Source organism: Lycorma delicatula, chromosome 6, assembly GCF_047948215.1.
Source record: "Lycorma delicatula isolate Av1 chromosome 6, ASM4794821v1, whole genome shotgun sequence".
NCBI classification, from domain to species: Eukaryota; Metazoa; Arthropoda; class Insecta; order Hemiptera; family Fulgoridae; genus Lycorma; species Lycorma delicatula.
This window is the reverse complement of record NC_134460.1, coordinates 161618862-161645142: the sequence shown is the minus strand read 5'-3', so window position 1 is coordinate 161645142 and position 26281 is coordinate 161618862.

Genomic DNA, 26281 nt, shown 5'->3' with positions numbered 1-26281 from the left:
CATCTTCAGAATCAAGAGGGTTATGAATAAAGTTGTTGTATTGTTAATAATCAAGTTGTCGCTAAACAATCATTTATATAAATTATATATTTTGAAAATTCTGCAACCAATCAGGTGAAAATGCACTTTACATCTAACCACAGCTTTTTCATTTTGAGCACGGCTTCTGTGAAAGTTTTATGTTTTTTCAAATCGGTTGAATTTACCTGTTGTGCAACCATCATTCCCTAAGGATGAAAGTTTGGATCAGAATCCTCCTTACACCTTGATCTGAAACTCACCTCTAAATGATAGGAAGGGACTGTTTTCTATCGGCCTTAATGTTCATTGAACTGTGCTTACTGCTCCAGCAAGTTTTGTTTTAACATAGTGAATTTAAAATTTTCTATCTGCAATAATGTATCATTCCAAATAGTAATGCTTCAGTGACCTGAGAGTAAAATGTAATTTTAACGCACATTGTATTTTAGTGATCGAAAAGTGGTGACTGCTTTTAAAAAAATTACATCATGATCACTGAAAATTGAATCATGTGTCACCCCATTCATACCTGCAGTTATAGCCAATCCAAAAACATCAAAATTCCCAGCCAAAATCTGTATTATTATGTTATAAACATTATATTTATATGCAAAATCATATTCTTATAAATCCCATCTATTTTTATGATCCTATGTTTATCTGTTTTAAATATAACATCTTTCAACTAATCGATGTAATATTTAAGTAATATTAGTTTAGGTTTAATACTATAGGAAATTTTATATTACAAATATTAAAATTATTAAATTATTATTTCTATTAAATTTTTCATTTACATATGTTTATACTAGCACAGCCTTTTCCATTTATATACATATCAACAAAGTCACCTTATTTGTCACAATATACGGTCTAATGCCCTAATACAGCTGACAAATGATAAGTCTGCTACACAAAACATTATTTCCTTTTATTTCTCTTATTGTGTTCGAGAAATGGATCCATTAATTTCATTTTTACTGATGCGATTCATTACACAGATTAGGGTGATGAACTCCAATGTCTAGCTGTACTGGACTGGAATCCTTGATCAACGACCAAATGTAGGAATAACTTCAATGCTTGGTGACAAAGCCCCTTCCTCTTCTTCATAATTTTCTGGCACTAATGATCTGCTAAGAAATCAATACTTTCACTCTCAAATCACAATTATTTTAATTGTTACCTTCCTTTATACACTTTTGTTTCATGAATTTTCATATACACAGCCACGGTTATAACTAAACATAACACAGCCTTGTACCTTACACACTTCAACAAAAGTCAAAACTTACTTAGGTTTTCAAAATTACTTGACTATTTACACATACAACCAAGTAGTTACTTGTAATTCCAGATAACTTGATTAAATACTAGGTGTGTCAGTACTGGCTGCTTTATTAGTTTCAAACATACTTCTTATTTGAAAAAAGTCGAGTAAAAGTAACTACTTTATTTTATTTACATAATCCAATCTGTTGGTAGATAGGAAATACAGGGTCATTGAAAAAGGTTGCAGCAATTTAAAAAAAATCTTATTTCAGAAACTGCTAGAGATAAACGAGTATCTTTTTTAAAAATTCACCAACTCTACAAGTTTTTTTACAAACCTTACAACGTTTCAATACGAGTTCCATTGGTGGCTCTGCCAACCTCCCGTTGATAATCAACTTCTGCCAAGGTCTGCTGGATCATCGCAGGCGTAACTGTGGCAATACAAGCAGTGGTCCGTTGCCTTAAAGATGGTGTACTTACTTGATCTTTTCACTCTAGACAATGTTTTTAATATATCCCCATCGAAAAAAGTCTGGGGGTGTCAAATCTGGGCTTCTTGAAGGCCAAAGCACAGGACCTACCAATCCAATGATTAGGGAATCTTTCAGCGAGAGCATGTCGAATGCTTATGCTAAAGTGTGGAGGTGCACCATCTTGTTGAAACTTTACAGCAACGTTACTTTCTTATTCAATTTGGTCAAATTGTGGGAAAACGTATAATTGTAGCATGTCTAAATAAACATCACATGATGTGACATCAAACTGCACCAGAAGTTTACTTTTGGAAAATCTCTGAAATATTCAAAAATTTAATTGGGTTGCCAAAATCCCCATATCCAACAATTATGCCAGTTGACTGACATGGAAAGTCACAATATCAGTAAACACAACAGTTTTAAAAATGTTTAGTCATCGTCAATGTTATTAAGCATTTTAGTGGTGAATTCAACATGTTTAGGAAGAAGGTTTAATTTGATTTTAAAGCTGAATTTTGTAAGCACAAAAGCATAAACACTTGTGCAACACATAACTGTAAACATCATCCAGAAATTGATTTTTTTGGGGGGTTCTTAAACAACTTTGCGTATATGCTTCATCACTCGTTTTGGACCATCTAGGGGACTTTTTCACTTGCCAGATTCCTTAAATTGTTCGTACTACCGTCTGTCTAATGCAGTTTGCATGAGGGGGGTTATATCATTGCCATAAACATGCTGAAAACACCGTTGAACAATTATAACTAATTTATACTCTGCTAACCACAAAACACTGTACTTTCTGCACTGACTGACAATGGTGCAGAGATGCTGTGCGTATTGACTGTCACATCAAAAAAAAAACACTGGCTGATTATTTTACAGTTCCAATAAATACTTTATCTTAATTACACAGGTAATCAACAGGTACAATTACACAGGTAGATGATTTTTATTTTATTGCTGCAATCTTTTTGATTACCCTATATTGTTTTGATACTATTGTTTTAAATATATTTTTAAATATAAATAATTGTAATCAAATGCATTTCCTTAAGCCAATCACAATGTTTAAATTTTTCTTGTTCATTAATATTTACATTGCTGGTTTTATTATGTGTGTTCTTTCAAGTAGTTTATCATTCAGATTTGTTTTCTATAATTCAAAATATGTGTTTCTTTTCCCTAATGTGTGGCAAAATTAATTTTTATATTAATATGCTTGTAAATTTTTTTAAAGTTTCTGTTTGTCATTTCAATGTAGAATGTTTTACAGTGATAGTCTCTACACTAATAAAATAGACGCAAACCTTTGCTCTCTTATATACTGTACAGTAAGCAAATAAAAATTAAAAATACAATTAATGAGCGAATAATATTTGAAAATATGATTACCTTAAGTAAGTAATATAATTAATTTAAATTATTCAAAAATGTATAATTTATTTTTTTAAATTTAATCAAACAATGTAACAAAATAACAGTTTCATTGTCTGATGAAACTTAATAGAAGAATAGTTCTTTTTGCTTCAATTAGTAAGGCAGAAATATATCTCTACAGTTTTAATGTTTTTAATTTTTTTTAATAAAAACTGAAAAAAAAAAGAAAAATCTCTGCTTAAGTATTTAAGAAAGCTAACAAATAAAAGCAGTTTGCGAAAAATAATAATTACGTTCTCCTGCTAGGTTGCAATTTGCTACGCTAATTTAGCAATACATATTCAGTACATCAAAGAATCCTTAAATTTTATGAAAATCTTTCTTCAGGTCATTCCATGAAAAATGTTTTAAAAAGCTCCATTTGCAATCCTATAAAAATAATAACTGTAATATCAGATCAAAACAATTGATCATCAAAGATAAAAAAAAAACTAGCAAACACTGCCAGCCTAATGACAATCACTGAATGATGTTGACAGCAAAGATCTCTTAAATCACATACAAGTGAATCATGAAAAGCAGTTAGAATTAAAAATTAGAACTATCAGTTTCTCATAATGTAGAAGAAAGAGAACAAAATAAAAAAACCACTTAAGATTTAGTTGACCACAATAAAAAATTCTGACCATTCAATTGTTGAGTATATTTTGGTTAGCATTATTTCAGTCAGCAGCTTTTAGAAGAATAGAAGTTCTGAAATTAACAGGAACTTTCACAAACAAAACACAAGCATGGAAGCCATCCATACTGTATTTTAACAGAAATATTTTTTAAGTAGAAATGTCAAATTGAAATGAGACTTTTATTTAAAGTATTAAAAAACCTGAATATTCTGCTGAAGCTCTCATTTAATTTCTGCTTAAATACTATGTTTCAAAAAATTAGAGTAAAGTTTATACAATATTATAAAAACATGTACTTTCTTCTACACAGTTTTTATTTCATTTGTAAGATTTGGTAACACTCAACAGTGACAAAAGTATGTTAAAAAATAATAATACCTGTTATGGTATCCTCATTTTGGAAAACTAAGTTAGAAAAAATAAGACAAGTTATTAAAATATATTAATTCCTCACAACAGTCTAGAAGTATAAATTATTCTTAAATCTATCTATATATATATATATATATATATATATATATTTAGTTAAGGATTCTTTGAAGTATTATAATTAAGTATTTTAAAATACTTAAATATAATACATAAAAGAATTCTTTATATATATAAAGAATATTAGAGTCCTATTGTCTTTTTTACAAATTTATTCTAATCTTGATGAAATTTTTCACACAAACAAGAGGAAAAATAAATGAAAATAAAAATTATGATTACAATTAATTTATAGTGAAAATAGTTCTTTTATTGCTTTGGCTAAACAGATTCAGAAAGTAGATTTAAACCCACACTTGTGAAAAAAATCAGAATGTTCAGTAAAAATGTTTGTGTTTCATTTGACCATGACTGTAATATAGAAATGGAAAGGAAGAGACAACCTTGACCTTTGACCACCAGATAAAAAATGCTGATGTCATCAAAAAGAAATTTAAAAAAATTACTGCAAGCTGAAAATATGCACAACACAAATGCTTGCTTACATTGCAATAATGTTTACAACTTTCAAAATTATCAGACGACAATATTTCTTCCAATTAAAAAGAATGAAAGAAAAAACAATAATGAAAAGAAAATCCAGAAGGAACTAAAAGGGATTCTTTTCTCAGAGTAATGCATCTGTTTAACAATCTGTTCTTTATAATATAATAGCATTTCCAAAAGCTGTTGTTTGACAACAAGGGTTACCCGATAGGAATAAAAATTTATAGAAAAGTATAAGGGCGCAGACGATGAAAATTATTACACTTCAACAATTAAAGGGATGACCCTTTAATTGTTGAAGGCTGGTACTGGTTCTGCAGACCAGAGGATATAATTACTGCATGGAGGAACGGAGAAAGTCAGTAGTTCTGCGAGGCCATGTTCAGTGCAGCCGTGGTAACAAATGGGTAAATGCAGGAAGTTGTTCGGAGTGTTATTGGTAAACAATAGTGAAAGTGACAGTATTCTATTCATTCATAAAGTATAGGACAGTTCTATTGTAAACAGTAAAAGTAATAATATCTGAGAAAAGTGACTTTAATGAACTTTTATACTGTTCTATTCTTATCTTACTGTTAATGCAATATCAATTTCTATCAGTCATTTTAATGTTTTTAGTAAACTGAACTGTCAATTGAACAAATCTTATCCTTTTTATTTTACTATTTTGTATGTTATATATACGTATTGTCATTATTTATTATGTTTATGTCTCTATATACAGAGTAATAAACTGTATTTATAAAAATCGTATAGTTTGTTAGTCTCTCAATATCCTGGTCGAACTGTAAAAAGGAGAAAATATATTTGTATGTCAAAGCCTAATGGTTTTATATAAATATCTGCCAAATTTTCATGCACTCTTATATTCAGATCTTATACATCTACTGCACATATTTACATGATCCCAGGATTCTATCAATTACTTCTTTAAAATTCTTCATTAAGGAGATCAAATTAATTTCTTAAAAATAATTATATACTTTTAAATAACAATAATAATTATGTGCTACAGTAGTGCAGAATTTTCATAATAATTATTGTCTTTGTTCCAGGTTAAATAGTAATTACACAATGCGCTTCAAATTAATATTTCAATTTTAATGTTATGTAATATTTATTAAGTTTTACTTACACTGATAAATAATACAGGGGATGAAAGAGCAACTCAAAACAGTTTCTCCTGTAAGTGTTCAATGTGAGCACCATTTGTGACACAACACACATTAAGCCAATAGGAGAGTTCATCCCATACTTTAATCAGCAGTTCTGGAGTAATTATTTGCGACAGCTGCTTCAATCTTGTGTTTCAAGTTGGGTAAGTCAGCTGTTAATGGTGGCACATATACTTGATCTGTATAAACCCCCAAAGAAAAAATCACAAGGGATCAGATCAGGTGAACGTGAAGGCCAGGGCAAACAAGCCCTGTTATTTGGTCCCTAGAAACCAATCCAACAGTCAGGGAGAATTTCATTCAACCAATCACGCATAGTGTTATGCCAGCGAGGAAGTGTACCATCTTGTTACCAAATAAAGTTCTGTGGTTCATATTGTAGTTGAGGAAAGATTTCCTAGGATTACACACAGACTCCCTTACACGTTCAACATTGTCTGCTGACACACTCTATCGTCCTGTACTCTTCCCTTTACAAATGTAGTCGGTGGTCATTCACGGACCACAAAGGAACTTCAAATGTAATGCATGTTGAATGGAAATTACAGATTCACACTTTGTAAACTGCAAAACAAGAGTGCTTCCTGATGGAAGGTCGCCCATCTTTGCCACTAACATTTTCAAGAGAACGTATAGGAAACAGTTTATGAGCTGGTACATAGTTAAAAAAGAGTTGCACTTCTATTTCATGTATAATTAATCAATATACATAAAATGCGAGAAATATTGCACAGCTTTAAAACTTAATATTAATTTTAAAACACTGTATATTAGAAAATAAAACTAATATTGTTAGAGCTAAACTGGAAATGTTTAAGTAATTAAATGTTTACTAGTATAATTTCAATAGAATATGTTTTAAACCAAATAATAAATAAATGTTAAAAATAACTTTAAATTGTGCATTTTAAACATTTGAACGACATTGTAATCTGTACAAGGTATTTTATAAAACTGTATGAATTACTCATGCTTGGCACAGATCACATCTTTTCTACCTAAATTACAATAAATAATGTTTAATAACTTGTGTGTGTGTGTGAACGAGTATAAGATAGTCTCACTTGAGGACGATCCTGATTGCTGTGGCAAAACAGGGAGGTGGTGATTGGTGGAAGAGGTACTAGTCAAGGACTGTGCACCGGGAGTTCAGGGATGAGCAGGATATTTATGTTTTTGTGAATGCAGATAGTGAATGAGGGCATGAAACAGAACTTATGCTGATGTTAACAAAACTGATATTGGTATAAGCGCTACTCGACTGTTTATTTCATTCGATGAATATTTGTATTAAGTCAGCAATTTTTGTGTTTGGCAAGTAGCAATCACAACTAGATAAATATTAAATGAGGTTTACCGGCTGTGGTCCAAGGATCACTATTGCACCGATAACAAACAGGTAAACAACTAAAAAGTTGTTTACCTGTTTGTTGTGCAACGGTTTTATATAAATATATGCCGGATTCTCTCAGCATTCATAGCATGTTTCCAAGTCAATAGTTCTGCTACAGAATCTGCACTATTACCTGTTATCTACTATTACCTACCTCTGGCACAATAACTGCATACGCATCATCTACATTATCAACCAGGAGAGTGAAATCACTATTTATGCACTTACATACTTGCTTAATTTAAATTAGTTAAGTGAATAAAGACAACACTTGAGCAATATTAAATAATATTTTTAAATGAAAACAGTAACTGTGCATTGAAATGTCAGTTTAGAAGCAGTCAGAAATTGTATTCTTTTCAATTCGACGAAATATGGTATGAAATATCAGGAGTTGAGGTGGATCGCATAAGAAATCTGGGTATAACCACCATAATGAAAAACTAATTTACTCTAAGAGAAAGTGAAAAAAATTATATCCAGTCCATCGGACAGGCATCACTTGGCATTATCACTGTGAAACAGAGCTCAGTAGGTGGAAAACTTATATACCTATGCTCTTGAAGATGTTAATGGGATTTGCAGATGACTGCAAGAGAATACTTTTGAATATAAAACAGGAATTGATACTTCAAAGGTTTTCTTCTGACAGAAGAAAACCTTTTAAATAGTAGTTGGTAAAACAAATTATAATTTGACACTCTGAAATCGTGTATAAGATCCCTTACAAGTCGCACATGATTATTTGCTGCTGCACTTAAGAATGGAAAACGATACACCTATAACAATGGCTTTCCAAAGGAACCTATAAAAGTATCAATCCATTCCTATAACAAAACAAAATTTGTTGAAAGTGAAATCTGCTTCACAAGCGGAAAATCAGTTATGTCATAGTAGAATTTTCAAACACAGAAAGAATCAAGTGAACAAGATCAATTCGAATTTCGACTAATGCAACATGATAAATCTGAGGTTGTATTTAAATTCTGTAACTATCTATTTGAGAATATGGAAAATGATTACACTTTATTATACAATATGTTTGTTCAGTTTTATAAATCTTATTATAACATAGTCGGAGTAAATTTAATCGGCATAAGCTGATTATAAAATTTATACCTTTATTTGTATTCACTACTTAAAAGAAAAAATGATTTGTTAAATATGGGTACGGTTGTGCGGATTGAATTAGTCATTAAATATCCCTGACAAAACTGCAAAATACTGTCTGATAATTACAGATTGCATGATGAAATATACTCTATTGTCTGTTATTAAAATTCAATTTTGTAAACAGGTTGATATTGCTTAAAATGAGGCAATAAATTTTGTAAATTGAAAAACAAGTGGATGTAGCAAAATTCATATCGAAAAAAATTTAAAAATATACAAAAAGGAACAAAATAAATAAAAAGAAAAAAAACAAAAACTGTTTACTTCAAGTGTTTTATGGAAGGCTTCCGGAGGAGAAATTTCATTCATTAATAAAGAAAATCCCAACATGCCGAGGTTGATATCTTGAGGGTGAAACACAACTGATATTCTTGGTTTATATAAGTGTATGTAACAACATCGGTTTCATACATTGTTTGGTTATTGTCGGAGAAAGTGTAACTGAGTTTCATGGCTTCCTCGATAATAATGATGATTTTTATCGTAAAGAATTGGTTACAGTGGGATTTGCAATACTTTTCTTCCATCCACCTTATGCAAAATCTAATCTCAAACTGAGATATTATCAAATGATGAAATGGCTGAAAAACAACTGTCACCATATATAATGGAATTACACAGACACAATGTACACTGAGGATACGATAAAAAGACTGTGTTCACAATTTTCTAATATATACAAAAAGGGATGGGAAAAGGTTCAGAAAGGAATTTCTCCAAAGGTTCAATGACAAAGTTTGGGAGATACTGGTAGCTCCTCAACCCAAATTTCCAAATGTAAACAACTGTTCTTTCCACAAAAGCAGGAAATATGCACTGCATAGCTTATGTTTCTATGTGGATTGGTTGAGACAACAGACATTATCAATCAAAGCAAAGGTTTTGATAATGGGAGGGATCAACCTCCCTGGGAAAGCCCAGGGAGGTTGATCGGTTGAATTCGTTTTGATATACAAATGTCGAAGGTAAAGAAAACCTCGCTTTAGAAGAATTTTATTATTCTTTCAAAAACCTAAAAGTCAAATGTAAGTCGGTGCTGTCAGACTTTGTATTGTATGATCAATGTGTAAATTATTACGTAGAAAATGTACCAACTTGTACAAAAAAATTAGTAGTAGTATAGTACCAAGGAAAATTTATAAATAGATTTTAAGTCAAAAAAGACCTATCTGTGTAAGTACACATGATGGCGAGGGTATTTTATCAATTGTTTTTGACTCTGAATGCCTTGCTTTCTTCAAAAGGCAAGTGAGTGATTAAGGAATATTACTTTGAAGAAATGAGATATCTTCGTTTGGTAATCAAAGCGATGGATGCTTATGCTGATAATGTGCCTATGTACAAATTGCAATTAATCTGTCAGTTTTTGGTAAACATGACACAACGGTTATTCCATATCCTCCTTGTTAATCTGATCTAGCACCTGTAGAACATTTTTATTCCTTCAAATTAAAAACAAAGATAAAAGTTTGATGTTTTCGGTCGATTAACTTGATGAAGGAAAATTTTCTATGCTAATTGTGCAGTGTCTTGAACGAAGAATTCCAGAGATAATCTGAAGGGTGGAAGAAATGTTGGGAGTGGTATATTCAAAATGTATTTCAAAGTAATCAGAACCTTTTTTATTTAAAAAGTTTAGGAATTTTACAGACAAACCTCATATGTAAGTATATGCAAACAAATACATAATACGTTCGATGATGAATATAAAAAGTTGTACCTGTGATCTTGAGACAATTTGCACAGTACAAGATTATCGCTGCTATCTGACAGTAACTTCTCATCAGATTTATTTTCCAAAAGAAATGAGGCACCACCAGTCAGTATTTTAAGTTGGCATTCGAAGAATTTATTCTCTTGTATAGTGGTTGGAGCACAATCGCTACAAATACGAACCGGGTCTACAAAACACATTCTTGGGAGATCAAGTTTCTCATCAGAGCATGCTGAACAATAAATATTGCCACAGCGACGACAATAATGCTGTAACATTCCAAAACAAAAAATGTTAAAAACAGCAGACAACTTACTAACTGTTAATTAACATCCATTATTAAATAATTATAATGAATTACTTTAAAGCAGTTTTTTTTTAGTTTTATTTATAGTTACTTTAAATTATTTAAAATATGGCTAAGCTGATAGAAAATTCAGCCGGTATGATAAAAAGTCATTTAGAATAAATTCAAAAACAAGAAACCTTGATAAAAATAAGGAATGGAATAAAATAAACAACATAAAGAACTAATGAGTAGAAGCTAATGCTGCAAGAAATGTGGGAATATGTATTAAGTTTTTCCAACTAATTCTCTTGAATTTTGCATGATATTTACAGAATATTAGAGTATTTACTCATTAAGTTATAACAATCAACTAAATACTAAGCGATGGGGACATCAATCTATTAACAAATATCTTCAAATAATCAATATTGATGGTAAAATTTGATTACATTATCCGCCTAAGTTATAAAAAAAAAAATTAGAATGCGATGACTCGTGGTGTAATATCTTAACCATCCTTGAAGTCAGCATTTTTGGCAAAGGGTAAGATTTGTACATAGCAAAAAAAAAATTGATTGAACTGAAGAAACTTCTTAATTTTATGAAGTTAGTTAAAAATTCTTAGACGATATAGTAATCCCAGTCATACACACACAATGATCTGCATTACCTAAGATACCAGCCTTATACAAAGTGACACAGAAACAGGAACTTTTGAAATGCACAGTGCCAACATATACAATTGGCAGCACTGCTTTATGCAGAAGCATTCCTGCTAGCCACGCTATCATCTTGGAGTAGTGGAACAGTCAACAGCAGGCTTTTGCCATAAAAATGCTTTACAAAACCAATGATAGTTTGGAAGGTGCACAGAGAAAGTTCTGATGGCATTACAATTTAGGTCGTGTTATATCGAAAAAATGCGACAGAAACATGAATTAAAAACTTTGAAGAGACTTAATCGACTCTGAAAAAGAAACTGACAACACTATCAAGAAGTGCTTATACTCTACACAATATTGAGACTGTATGCGTTTCAGTCGTACAGAGCCCACAGCGTTCAATTCGTAAACAAGCAGATATAGTTGGGTTGTTCTGAAAGCGTGTTCACTGAATTCTTCATTTCGACTTAAAATTTCATCCTCGCAAGTAAAGATCGTGTAAGAACTGAAGGACCATCAGTTGCGCTTTGATTTCTGTCAAGAAATTATGGCAAACATTAATGAGGACAACAAATTTCTGGAAAAGCTGTGGATGTCAGATGAGGTACATTTCCATCTCACAGGTTATGTGAACAATCAGAACTATCGATATTGGGGCAGAAAGCAACCCCGATGAACTTCATGAATGCCAATGTTCATGAAAATTTACACAGCAGCAAGGTAAAAGTATAGAGTGCAGTTTTATCACTTCAGATCGGTATGTTCCTTCCCAAATCAGCTGATTTGGAAGTCAAGAGTTCCAGCTTCAAGTCCTAGTAGTCAGTTATTTTTATATGGATTTGAAGAATACTAGATCGTGGATACTGGTGTTCTTTGGTGGTTGGGTTTCAATTTACCACACATCTCAGTAATGGTCGATCTGAGACTACACTACAAGACTACACTTCATTTACACTCATACATATCATCCTCTGAAGTAATATCTCAACGGTAATTACCAGAGACTAAACAGGAAAAAAAGATCAGTATGTTCACATGCTGCAATATTTTTTTACACCTGTATTGAACAATTTCCCATACAAGCATGAAGTCTGGTTTCAACAGGATGTAGTGTGCAATCAATGGCTGCTATGTGAGAATTATTCTGTAACCCTGATATCTTAAGATTTGGTGACATTTCTGGGTCCCCAAGATTACTGGATTTATCAGTTTGTGATTTCTTTTTCTTCTGGAGATACTTTAAAGCATGGTCTACAAGGGTCGGCCAAAGGTCCTGGGTGAAATGAAACAAGCAATTCAAGACAAAATTCATGGCATCCCATCCGAGATGTTGCAGCGAGCAATGGGGAATCTCAATGGCAGATTGCATATTAGAGGACACCATTTACCTGACATAATTTTCTAAAACTGATATTAGGTATTTTGATAATCTGATATTTTTTAATCGGTTAGGTTTCTGCCATTAAATTTTTTTGTTACATTTTTTAAAAGTTTGCCAATTTATTGTAATCTTTGAGCATATTGTTCACATATTAATAAACTGTAAATGCTTAAAAGATGGAAAAAGTGATAAATAGCCTTTTCTGTAAGCAATTGAATAATGGAAAATATGGAAATTTAAAAAAACTTGCCAACAGATATTTTATAATCTTCAGCTCACTTATATTTGTGAACAAACATTTTCTTTAATGAATCTAAATAAAAGTACAGCAAATTCCATAATTAAATTTTGCTTACTTAAGTGAACTGTTTTTGTATTTAACATTTTTTAATTTTCATACTTCATTCGGTTCGTGAAAAAAGTTTTCTTTCCAATTCAGCCCAGAGGCAAAAACTTGGCTATGCCTGTACTAGATTATTCATTTGTTTTGTATTTTTGAGTTGACTAGATAAATACTTTGATTATGAAAATAAGAACTTTATTTTAAATATAAGAAATATTGTAGATTAAAAAGAAAGTGATACATAACGGATTATATATGCTGTGTATAAAGAAGAAACCAAATAATTAAATTATAAACATCATTTACTTTACAAGATAGTTTGTTATTTGTGACATAACATTTGCAATGTTTTTCTAAAATGATATATTTACTAAAGCTAACTGTAGAATTTTTATTTGCTGTACATTATCTTAACCTTCCAAATAAGTTGTCACTTCCAAACCTTTGAAAACTTTCTTGGTTGTCGTAATTCCATTTAGTTTGTTTGTTATCACCATCTCCATTATAAACTGGATATTTTACATTACTTTCTGGAAAGAAACTCTTTTTTAAAATTACATTAACTAATCCAAAAATATATAGATCTTACCTTTCTTGTAGTAAATCCAAACTTTGCACTACATTTTGTACATTTTGAAACCTGAAACATTATAAACAATTATAAAACTTGGGAAAGGGAACAAATTCAAATCTATGAAACAACTTATCATATACATGCCTCAAAGTGATACTTAGAAAAAAAGTACATGTTTTTTTTCAGTAAGAAAAGTTTTGTTATAGTTATAGATCAGGACAGCAATAAAATAAATATATACGTTTAAAGAAAAAAAAAGTAAAAATTTAATATTTTTCTGAAATAAACAAACTTGTGAAAGATGTAAGGGTTTTATGAGGTCGATCAGAATATTATTTTAGAAAATACAGGAGGCATCAGAAAAACCAATAGTCATCTATTATTACATACCCACTACCAAACTTTTTCAAATTGAAATTTCCACTTTAAATTTATATAAAATGAATTTTATTTATCATTTCAAAGGTTAGAAAGATAATATAATTTTTCAACTTTTCCTGCCATCATATGTACATACTATTATGCACATTTGCACCTCAGCACCTGTGATCAATGTAATTCACCTTTCAAAATAAAAGACAAAACTGCAACTCCATCGATAAATGAATTGTTTAATATTAATAATAAAATCAATGGTTAAACCATATGTTCTATTGAACATGCGAGTCATTTTACTATTGCCATAAAATTTTAAAGTAATACAACATTTTCCACACTTCCCTGCAATATGAATGAGCCCCGTCTGCTGGAGAAATTCAATAGTACTTTTTCTCTTTAAAACATAGAGAAATTAATCAATCATAATTAAACGCAGTTACATTAATTCAAATGATTGACATGTAAACATAAACTAAGAGTAATTGTAAGAAGTCTATAAATAACTATTATCTATTGAACACGAATATTGGCATGAACTTAAAAATTCATTAATAAATTAAAAAATAATTTCCTTAGAAATCTCATCATGAATAAAATTTAATATAATAAATAGAGCTAGACCAATTATAGAACAACTAATAAATTTCCACGATCATACTATAATGATCTTATTATCTATTACAATAACAGTAACAATTATAATAATAACAATAACAAAAAATAAATTATCAAATAAATCTGACAACCGAATAATTATTCAATTCTTAACACAAATCCGAATAATCGTATCATCATCTGATGTAATCCACTTTTGAACAATTCCATCAGTAGGAGTAAAAATAGATGCAATCCCAGGACGACTAAATCAAATTAGATTAATAACTAAAACCCCCGGGAGTATTTTTTGGACAATGTTCAGAAATTTTTTGGAATAAATCACAGATTTATACTAATTACCATAGAAAGAATCGACATAAAACCATTTATTAAATGAATGAAAACATAAAAATAAATAAACATTAAGTGACTGAAAGAAAGTAATGGTCTCTTAAACCAAAATATAGTAAATATTGAATACTCTTAATGAAAGACGCTAGTTTAAAAAAAAACATTTAACTGTCAAATAAAAAATACATATAATGTGCATCTTGATTCCACAAATGTCGCCAATAATATGAAACATTATATTAATAATAACAACAGCTACAATTATAGTTAACATAACAAAGTTATTCTTCATAACAGATCTAAAACCCCCACAAAAAAAAATAAAACTAAACATTAACTGAAAATGATAACTAGTCTTTTTTTCAACATTTGATCCAGCAACAATTACAAAGAAATTACAATTTATTACAAAGAAATTGAATAATTATACTCATAACAACAATAATTTTACCAAAATGATACTGAACTAAAAAATCTTGAATAAATATAATAATAAAAATAATAGAAAAAAACTAATAAACGAATTTAAATCAATGACCCACCAAAAGGAAATCCTAATTATAGTGATATCAATTTTTATATTTATTATAATTAGAAATGTACTAGGATTAATTCCATATGTTTTTACATCAACAAGACAGTTAGTAGTATCAATATCAATTGCACTACCAAGATGAATTATAATCACAACATATAGATGAAAAAACTTTACAAATGAAATATTTAAACACATATTACCAACAGGAACTTCCTCCCCTATTTCACCAATAATAATTTTAATTGAAACCACAGGAAACCTTATCCGACCAATTTCACTAGCTGTTCGACTTACGGCAAATGTAATTGCAGGACACCTGCTAATAACACTATTAGGAAATACATCTTTTTTTTTTTTTGTCTTCAGTCATTTGACTGGTTTGATGCAGCTCTCCAAGATTCCCTATCTAGTGCTAGTCGTTTCATTTCAGTATACCCTCTACATCCTACATCCCCAACAATTTGTTTTACATACTCCAAACGTGGCCTGCCTACACAATTTTTCCCTTCTACCTGTCCTTCCAATATTAAAGCGACTATTCCAGGATGCCTTAGTATGTGGCCTATAAGTCTGTCTCTTCTTTTAACTATATTCTTCCAAATGCTTCTTTCTTCATCTATTTGCCGCAATACCTCTTCATTTGTCACTTTATCCACCCATCTGATTTTTAACATTCTCCTATAGCACCACATTTCAAAAGCTTCTAATCTTTTCTTCTCAGATACTCCGATTGTCCAAGTTTCACTTCCATATAAAGCGACACTCCAAACATACACTTTCAAAAATCTTTTCCTGACATTTAAATTCATTTTTGATGTAAACAAATTATATTTCTTACTGAAGGCTCGTTTAGCTTGTGCTATTTGGCATTTTATATCGCTCCTGCTTCGTCCATCTTTAGTAATTTTACTTCCCAAATAACAAAATTCTTCTACCTCCATAATCTTTTCTCCTCCTATTTTCACATTCAGGGGTCCATCTTTGTTATTTCTACTACATTTCATTACTTTTGTTTTGTTCTTGTTTATTTTCATGCGATAGTTCTTGCGTAGGACTTCATCTATGCCGTTCATTGTTTCTTCTAAATCCTTTTTACTCTCGGCTAGAATTACTATATCATCAGCAAATCGTAGCATCTTTATCTTTTCACCTTGTACTGTTACTCCGAATCTAAATTGTTCTTTAACATCATTAACTGCTAGTTCCATGTAAAGATTAAAAAGTAACGGCGATAGGGAACATCCTTGTCGGACTCCCTTTCTTATTAGGGCTTCTTTCTTATGTTCTTCAATTGTTATTGTTGCTGTTTGGTTCCTGTACATGTTAGCAATTGTTCTTCTATCTCTGTATTTGAACCCTAATTTTTTTAAAATGCTGAACATTTTATTCCAGTCTACGTTATCGAAAGCCTTTTCTAGGTCTATAAACGCCAAGTATGTTGGTTTGTTTTTCTTTAATCTTCCTTCTACTATTAATCTGAGGCCTAAAATTGCTTCCCTTGTCCCTATACTTTTCCTGAAACCAAATTGGTCTTCTCCTAACACTTCTTCCACTCTCCTCTCAATTCTTCTGTATAAAATTCTAGTTAAGATTTTTGATGCATGACTAGTTAAACTAATTGTTCTGTATTCTTCACATTTATCTGCCCCTGCTTTCTTTGGTATCATAACTATAACACTTTTTTTGAAGTCTGACGGAAATTCCCCTTTTTCATAAATATTACACACCAGTTTGTATAATCTATCAATCGCTTCCTCACCTGCACTGCGCAGTAATTCTACAGGTATTCCGTCTATTCCAGGAGCCTTTCTGCCATTTAAATCTTTTAATGCTCTCTTAAATTCAGATCTCAGTATTGTTTCTCCCATTTCATCCTCCTCAACTTCCTCTTCTTCCTCTATAACACCATTTTCTAATTCATTTCCTCCGTATAACTCTTCAATATATTCCACCCATCTATCGACTTTACCTTTCGTATTATATATTGGTGTACCATCTTTGTTTAACACATTATTAGATTTTAATTTATGTACCCCAAAATTTTCCTTAACTTTCCTGTATGCTCCGTCAATTTTACCAATGTTCATTTCTCTTTCCACTTCTGAACACTTTTCTTTAATCCACTCTTCTTTCGCCAGTTTGCATTTCCTATTTATAGCATTTCTTAATTGCCGATAGTTCCTTTTACTTTCTTCATCATTAGCATTCTTATATTTTCTACGTTCATCCATCAGCTGCAATATATCGTCTGAAACCCAAGGTTTTCTACCAGTTCTCTTTATTCCGCCTAAGTTTGCTTCAGCTGATTTAAGAATTTCCTTTTTAACATTCTCCCATTCTTCTTCTACATTTTCTACCATATCTTTTTTACTCAGACCTCTTGCGATGTCCTCCTCAAAAATCTTCTTTACCTCCTCTTCCTCAAGCTTCTCTAAATTCCACCGATTCATCTGACAACTTTTCTTCAGGTTTTTAAACCCCAATCTACATTTCATTATCACCAAATTATGGTCGCTATCAATGTCTGCTCCAGGGTAAGTTTTGCAGTCAACGAGTTGATTTCTAAATCTTTGCTTAACCATGATATAATCTATCTGATACCTTCCAGTATCGCCTGGCTTTTTCCAAGTGTATATTCTTCTATTATGATTTTTAAATTGGGTGTTGGCAATTACTAAATTATACTTCGTGCAAAATTCTATAAGTCGGTCCCCTCTTTCATTCCTTTTGCCCAGCCCATATTCACCCACTATATTTCCTTCCTTGCCTTTTCCAATGCTTGCATTCCAATCTCCAACTATTATTAAATTTTCATCTCCCTTTACGTGTTTAATTGCTTCATCAATCTCTTCGTATACACACTCTACCTCATCATCATCATGGGCGCTTGTAGGCATATAAACGTTAACAATCGTTGTCGGTTTAGGTTTTGATTTTATCCTTATTACAATGATTCTATCGCTATGCGTTTTGAAATACTCCACTCTCCTCCCTATCTTCTTGTTCATCACGAAACCTACTCCTGCCTGCCCATTATTTGACGCTGAGTTAATTACTCTAAAATCACCTGACCAAAAGTCGCCTTCCTCTTCCCACCGAACCTCACTAATTCCTACTATATCCACATTCACCCTATCCATTTCCCTTTTTAAATTTTCTAGCCTACCAACCTTTTTTAAGCTTCTAACATTCCACGCTCCGACTCGTAGAATGTTATTTTTTAGTTTTCTGGTGACCCCTTCCTTAGTAGTCCCCACCCGGAGATCCGAACGGGGGACTATTTTACCTCCGGAATATTTTACCAAGGAAGGCGCCTTCATTGTTGCTATGTGAAAATGCAGAGAGCCACATTTTCTTGGAAAAAAAGCAGCTGTAGTTTTCCATTGCTTTCAGCTGCGCAGTACTCAGAGGACTGAGTGATGTTGATATGGCCGTTTAAGTCATTGTGACTCACGCCCCTAACAACTACTGAAAGAGCTGCTGCCCTCTTTCAGGAATCATTCCTTAGTCTGGCTCTCAACAGATACCTCTCCGATATGGTTGCACCTTCGGTCCAGCTACTCTGTATCCCTGAGCACTCAAGCCCCCTCACCAACGGCAAGGTCTCATGATTCATAGAGGAGGGGAAATACATCATCAATAAAAATATTAATATTTACTACACCAATTCAAATGATCTTAACAGCAATCTCAATAATTCAAGCATATGTATTTGCAACTCTTGTAACACTTTACTCTAGAGAAGTACCTTATGAAAAAAAAAAATCACCCGTTTCACATAGTTACAAAAAGACGACCAATTATTTTATCAATAAATGTAATAACAATACTAACAGGAACTGTTAAATGAACTCAAACAAAAGAGTATGACCTAATAACAATAGGTATGATTTTATCAACAATGTCCATAATATTATGATGACGAGACGTAACGCAAGAAGCAACACTTCAAGGAAATCATACAAATAAAGTAAAACCATTAATAAAAATAGGAATAATCATATTTATTATCTCAGAAATAATATTTTTCTTATCATTTTTCTGAATATTCTTCCACTCAAGATTAGCACCATCAATTGAAATCGGAATAAATTGACCCCCAAAATCTATTAAACCCTTTAATCCAATAGAAATCCCACTATTAAACACAATCATCCTAATTTCATCAGGAATTACAGTAACATGAGCACACCACAGAATCTTATTAAACAAATTATCAATATCTAATAAATCACTATTACTAACAATCTTACTAGGACTATACTTTACATTTTTACAAAAATGAGAATATCAACAATCAACCTTCACAATAGCAGATTCAATTTATGGATCATCATTCTTTCTAACAACAGGGTTCCATGGCATCCACGTAATTGTAGGAACAACCTTCCTTACAATCTCAATAGTACGATGTATAAAAATACGCTTTTCAACCATCCATCACCTTGGGCTAGAATGTAATTTGATTATTCCTTTACCTATCAATTTACTGATAAGGAAAATTAAATTAAATCTTTTTAGTACAAAAAGTGTAATTAGCCTCCAACTAATAGATTAAAAAAATTAAAAAGATTTTTCAAAAATTACCTTAACAATAATATCCTTAAGCTCAATTATTATTATAATAAAATCATTACAATAGTAATCTCAAAAAAATAAAATAAAATAAGACGAGACAAAAACTCACCATTTGAATGTGGATTTTCTAAAACATCAACACGAAAATCATTTTCTACACACTTCTTTTTAGTTGCAACCATCTTCCTAATCTTTGATATCGAAATCTCAATAATTATACCCATATTTTCCACAAAAATAATAAACATAGACGAATTAATTCGTCTAAGTTTATAATTAACGCCTAATTAATAGACAAGTTAATTGATACCCAGCAACTGAAAACTGGTATCCACAATCTAATCAAATCCAAATTTAAAACAACTACCGTTATTAGGATTTGAATAATCTGAGAACTCTTGACATCCGAATCAGATGATTACACAAATTTTACTGCTAGACCAACCTGGAGGGTTAAAAGCAATTTTTTTGATAAGGTTAAAAAACTTTATGTGTAGATCATATGTTTCAGTGTTTATAATATATCTCTATACAACATTCTACTTTTGTGTAAAATAATATTTGTAAAATTATGATTTAATGATATTTCTCAGAAGAGGAACACTTAAATCAGTTTAACTTAATACTATTCTTTATGATGTACATTGACTGTTTTTTTTCTATAAAATTACTTATTTATCTGTTTGTTATATTTAATTGTTTTTGTTTGTAATAAACTCTTTATAATTTACTGTAAGTGATATTTATAGTAGATAGCATTTTATTTAATAAAATATTCATGCTGGTATGTTATGATTAAAAAATTAATTGACCGATAAGTTGTAATGATGCATTTATTATTTTTGTACAGTCCTGTAAAGTAGCATTGTATTTAAATTATCAACTGCTTGTAAATGATTCATCAAACCGTGATGTTTTATTATTGCATATTTATGTATCACTTGTCTTCCTTTGTGTGTTTATTTTGTTTTACTTTGTTCATTCTCCTAAAATAACTACTCTACAGTCGTGTACGTTTTTACCGTTCCTTGGTATAAGTATTTATGGTATGGTATGGTATATATAAATTCATATGTTTTTGATTGTTCCAGTCTAACCTATCCCACTCTTTATAAAAGTAATATGTTGCAAATAATAATAATGAAACATTAGATGAATCATATTTTAAGTTGTTGTTAATGAATATCTTCAATATTCAGTTAAGCAGTTCTAGTTTGATAAATTAGAGAAAAAAAGGTTTCATATGAATTCAGTCCAATGTATTTTTTTCTGTATATATGTTTAAATTGGAATGAAAAATAAATAATTAAAAAACTTCAATAATTAGTACACAATGACCAAGTAGAAATGAGTTGACATATGTATCTCACAAATACGTTTGATGAATGTATGATGTTTAATGTGTTCACATTAGCATGTGAAGGAGTGATATAAAGTTGAGAGATTTTTAGCATAATAAATTAATATTAGTCAAAATAGTGAATATGTTATTACGATTTCTTTTGTTTGCGTGCAAGTATTTATGTGTGTGTATTATTTATGTTTATTATTTTATTATTGTGGTTATTAAAATGTATGTAGTTGCACATAATGTAACATTCATATATATGTATATATATTTATAATATTTTTTAAAAGTGTGTGCAATTACAGGCACACATAAGATATGTTCAAAAAAGAAACTAAACTTCATAAATAATGCGCTAATAGTCCCAACAATTTGTAGGGGAGATTATCAACCGTGATCTACAAAGAGTAAGCAGCATGCTAATTTTATCATCCTGTGTTTTTGCACATATTTAAGCTGAAATTTTACTGTTGAAATGTATTGTACTATTCTTTATGAATAACTGAATTTATCAATAGTGTTTAAATATTACATTTTTTGTTAAGTTTGGTTAAATATTCTTTGAGAAGTTTTTGAAATAAGTTATTAACGATCAGAAAATTGACTATTTGAAGAGTACAGATCAAGGATGGTTGATGATCAATGGTTGCCGACACTGCAAGCTTCATTTCATTCTAGGAGAGCTCTTTGGATCATATTAACGTTATTCTAATATAAAAATGAATTGTTCTTAGATTAAAGTTAGCTTCTTACAACTTGAATTAACATGAAAAGAGATCACTTTGGCATCACGTTAAAATTTTATCTTCCAGATTTGATGGGCCCAGTTATTCTTAGTGTAGAAAATCCATTTCTTTTAAGGTATTCTTTATCTTATATTTTTGTAAGACTCTGGACCAACATTAAATGAATAAAGATAAATTTAAAAAAAATAAATAAAAAATTTTACTTATTCAAAGAATCGTGAAGAAATCTCTAGAAAAATTTAAAATTACATGAATTGAGTAGAAACAATTTTTACCATTTTGTATGTACATAAAAAAAAATTACATCTGTACTGTTGTAATATATTTTCCAGGCTAATTGATCGAAGTAGTTATTTTTGTTTTGTTGTTTCTAAGATTGATGGCAAATTGAACGATGCTTGCCTTGAAATCCCTCGTTGCTTGACAGTCGGCTACATACCTGATTACAAATCGACCATTTCTTTACCTGCACAAATTATTCTTATTTTCTATAAATAGGGGTCTAGCCTACCTGCATTACAGAAAGTACAAGGATTACCTCTAAAATGAAAGCTATGTTAATCCCCAGAAAATATTTCATTGTTGCACCGGTGTACTTTTGTATGAAGTTTAGTTGTATTTTTTAACATTCTTATTTTATTATTAGCGCAATGTACTATAATGATTATAATAGATAATTATGAAAAAATAATGACAATTATGTTATAATATATATGAAACGATTGCATTATAATATAATGTATTATATATATTATAACATTTCTTTTTCCTTAATTTTTTCTTTTGTTGAAACCAGCATTTTTATACATAGATTGTGTAATATTGTTATATTTTCATACCTTTAAATTTTAACATAACGTACTGTAAATAATTCATTGCATAGAGTTGTAATGTAATTATATTATAAACAATATATTAATATAAATGTCAAAACTCTTATTTTTGTTATTTTTTTTTTTAAGACTTTTCTGTAACAGTCTTACTATAAATAGTAAAGTATTTATTTATATGAATTAGTTTAAAACATGAAGGTATGTTAATGTAATTAATAATAATTATAAATAAAAAAAATATGTAGGTCTGATAAATCGTCACAAGGTTTTATCGTATAATATATATTGTGTACATATATACAAGTACTGTATTATTATTACTATTATATAAAATAATAATTATGATAATACTTTATTTCGTTTTTCTACAGAATATTTCTATATCCTCTTTCCTTATTTTTACTTCTTGAATGTTACATTAAACAATAGAAAGGAAGTGTTTGTAAAGATTAATCCTGTACTCGTATATTTCTCAATGATTTGAAGTCATTTTAGTTAATTTCAGGTACACATATCTTTACTCTTTAAACCTCTCTCTGACCACTTGACCGGTTGATTGTCCAGATACAGGTAGAGCAAGGTTGTTTCTCAGCTTCTGTTCTAAGATTGATTTTTGGCAGAAAAACACTTATTTGTAGCATGCATATTTTAAGCTGGTTATTGCAAGAAACTGATTTAACACTTGACGTGCAGTTGTAATACTTCTTGGAAGGACAGAAGCCTGATGTCTGGAAGACCAGTCATCATTCACTGTTTTGCTATCCCTGATCCTCTTCCATTCTTTGGATTCTTGAATGAGATGTGATGCTGCAGTAATAATAAAACAGAATACATTACTACTATACAATAATAATGATCAGATTTTTAGTGATAAGTTTAAGGACTTAAAATTTAATTATGATAAAATCTCACTAGAATCTCTCCAGTTTATTACATTTGAGTGAATTCAGAACGCATTTTAAAGAAGAGAGGTATTTCATTTTAATATTTTAAATTGCCTTTATAAGATCATTGAACAGAATGAACTGCACATCTAACTAGAGCTTACTGTTTTGCAGCATGTGTGTGAGAGAACGTATGTTTATGAAATGAGATCCTGTGGCAGGGACTGTACACTGCACATGCAACATGCTATCAATGATAATGAGTATAGTGCTTATAGTTATAATTAAGCAGTAACTTTAATATTGGTAAACAAATGAATGAAGTTATAAAATTTGATACTTCTTGGAAGGTCTTATGAGTAAGTAAGATTTTATTTCATGAAAAGTTACCAGCAGTCCTGCTTTTGAGATGATCTGTAAGAGATATAATAAGAAGGAAAATATTTTCATTAACTAATTTTATTAGTGCTAGCAGTTATAATATTTGCAGTGTATTGATGTAATTTTAGCTTAAATTAAATCTACACGATAAGCATCAATAAGAAACATAAGCATTATGTTTATGTTTATTATTTAAATATATAAGCAGCGATTTTTAGGCTCAAATACTTTTTTAAGTAAGTACACAAATTTAACATATAAAATTGAATAAAATAATCTTCAGATCAAGAAGACAGCAATCACAGCCAAAATAGTTCATTATATTATAAAATTATATTTAAAAAAAAAAATTAATGTTGGTAGATGTTTGCGAGTACTGACGGTTCAAGAAATAATTTTTAACTATACATTAATTGCATGCTTTTCAGATTCAAAGGCAAGTATCATAGTATAGCATATTTAGTTAGCATAATTTCCTGTCAACATTCTTTCTTTAAATAGTAATCAATTTATTTGGTTTTATTCAAGTTAGCTAAAAAATTTTGGTTATTAATTTGCAAGTAATCCCACAAAGAATATATAGTACTTGCTGAAATCTTAATAAATTCTGCCAAAGTAATGACCACTATTCAGGAATTAATCATTTACGGGGTAATTGGTGAAACATGTTAAGTATATAAGAATACACATATGTAGGCTAAAAACATGACAATGAATTTTAGCCTAAATTTTTAATTTAGTTATTTTTATTAAAACCATTAAATATAAGTATTATTTAATATAAAAGAAAGGTGTAAAATGAAAATAATTGATTACACAGTGGTCAAATTTTGAGAATTTTTAAGCTGAATCAGAATGTGGTATACAAGTGTTCAGACATGATTAAATTATGCTAAATGTGTTAGCCATCTAAATGTATTAACTGTTGTGGCAAACATTACTGATTTGACTTCGCATAACCAATATTTTAATTTAACTCAGGCCGGTTATTCAATTAAGTATACGCAGCCCGAAGAAGTGTCCTTTTACTCAAAGGAAGCCTCCCCACCCAACGGCTGTATGTCCGGCACAGTAGGTCAGCCCCCCGGTCGGATCTTTAATTTTTTTATTTTCTTTATACTGCCTGCCTCAAATTCCCAGGGCAGGAAAGAGTCCGGCTATGCCGTCCCCAGCCCCAACCCCAGGAGGCCTCAGTAAGAGATTATTCATTTTTGGAATTGTCTTCAAAACATACAGTAATTGTTTCAGGTGCTTCAGCCTTATTGATGTTAGATTTTTTGTGGATTAGGTTATTGAACTTGTTTTGAAATTAAGAATTATTTAAGATGTAAGCAACCGTGTGTGAAAAGAAAGAGTGATGGTTTAAATTTCTGAAATAAATAAGTGACAAGTAATCATGCATGTCTCTTAAGTAGGGCTAAAGCTGAGGAAATCATTGTAGAAGATAATGTAATTTTATGGCTAGCACTGAGTGTATAGGTGGTTTTAAATAAAGAAATGAGACATCATTCTTTTATAAGAAGAGGAAGTGGGAGTGTAAGTGTAATTAATATATTGTTGTAACTTGACTTTTTTTTACAATGACAATTATATTTGTAAATTGACTACAAAGTTTTTTCAAGAAGTTTATCAATTCTAATTGTTCTAATCTTGGGTAGTTAAAAATGGCTCTTTAAAACCATTTTGAAGGAATGCATACTGTTTCAACAGAATTTTTTCCCAGAAGAAACAAAATTTAACATAGACTCTCTGCTCTTTATGATCACCAACTGCAAAAATCACATAATACATTTAACAAGCTCCAAAAAAAGCTGATACAGTATGTCTTGTGAATAGTACAAAACAGTGCTACTTAACACGCGCTGCCGCAGAATACTGTAAATGATTTCAAAATTTAGTATGTTAACACAATTATACGACAATAAGTGAATAATTGAGTTTGCATAAGTCTAGAGTGAGCGTAAAAAACAGATTCCAGTTATTTTTTATCTTAAATGAATACCTTTATTAAGTGTAAAGCGTAGTGCATGTGCTTGTTCACAAGCATTGTCTTTAGTGAAATTCTCCATACTGCAGGCCTTATATAATAATTGCAGCATCACATTCATTCAGTTTGGAGGTAAATTACAAACT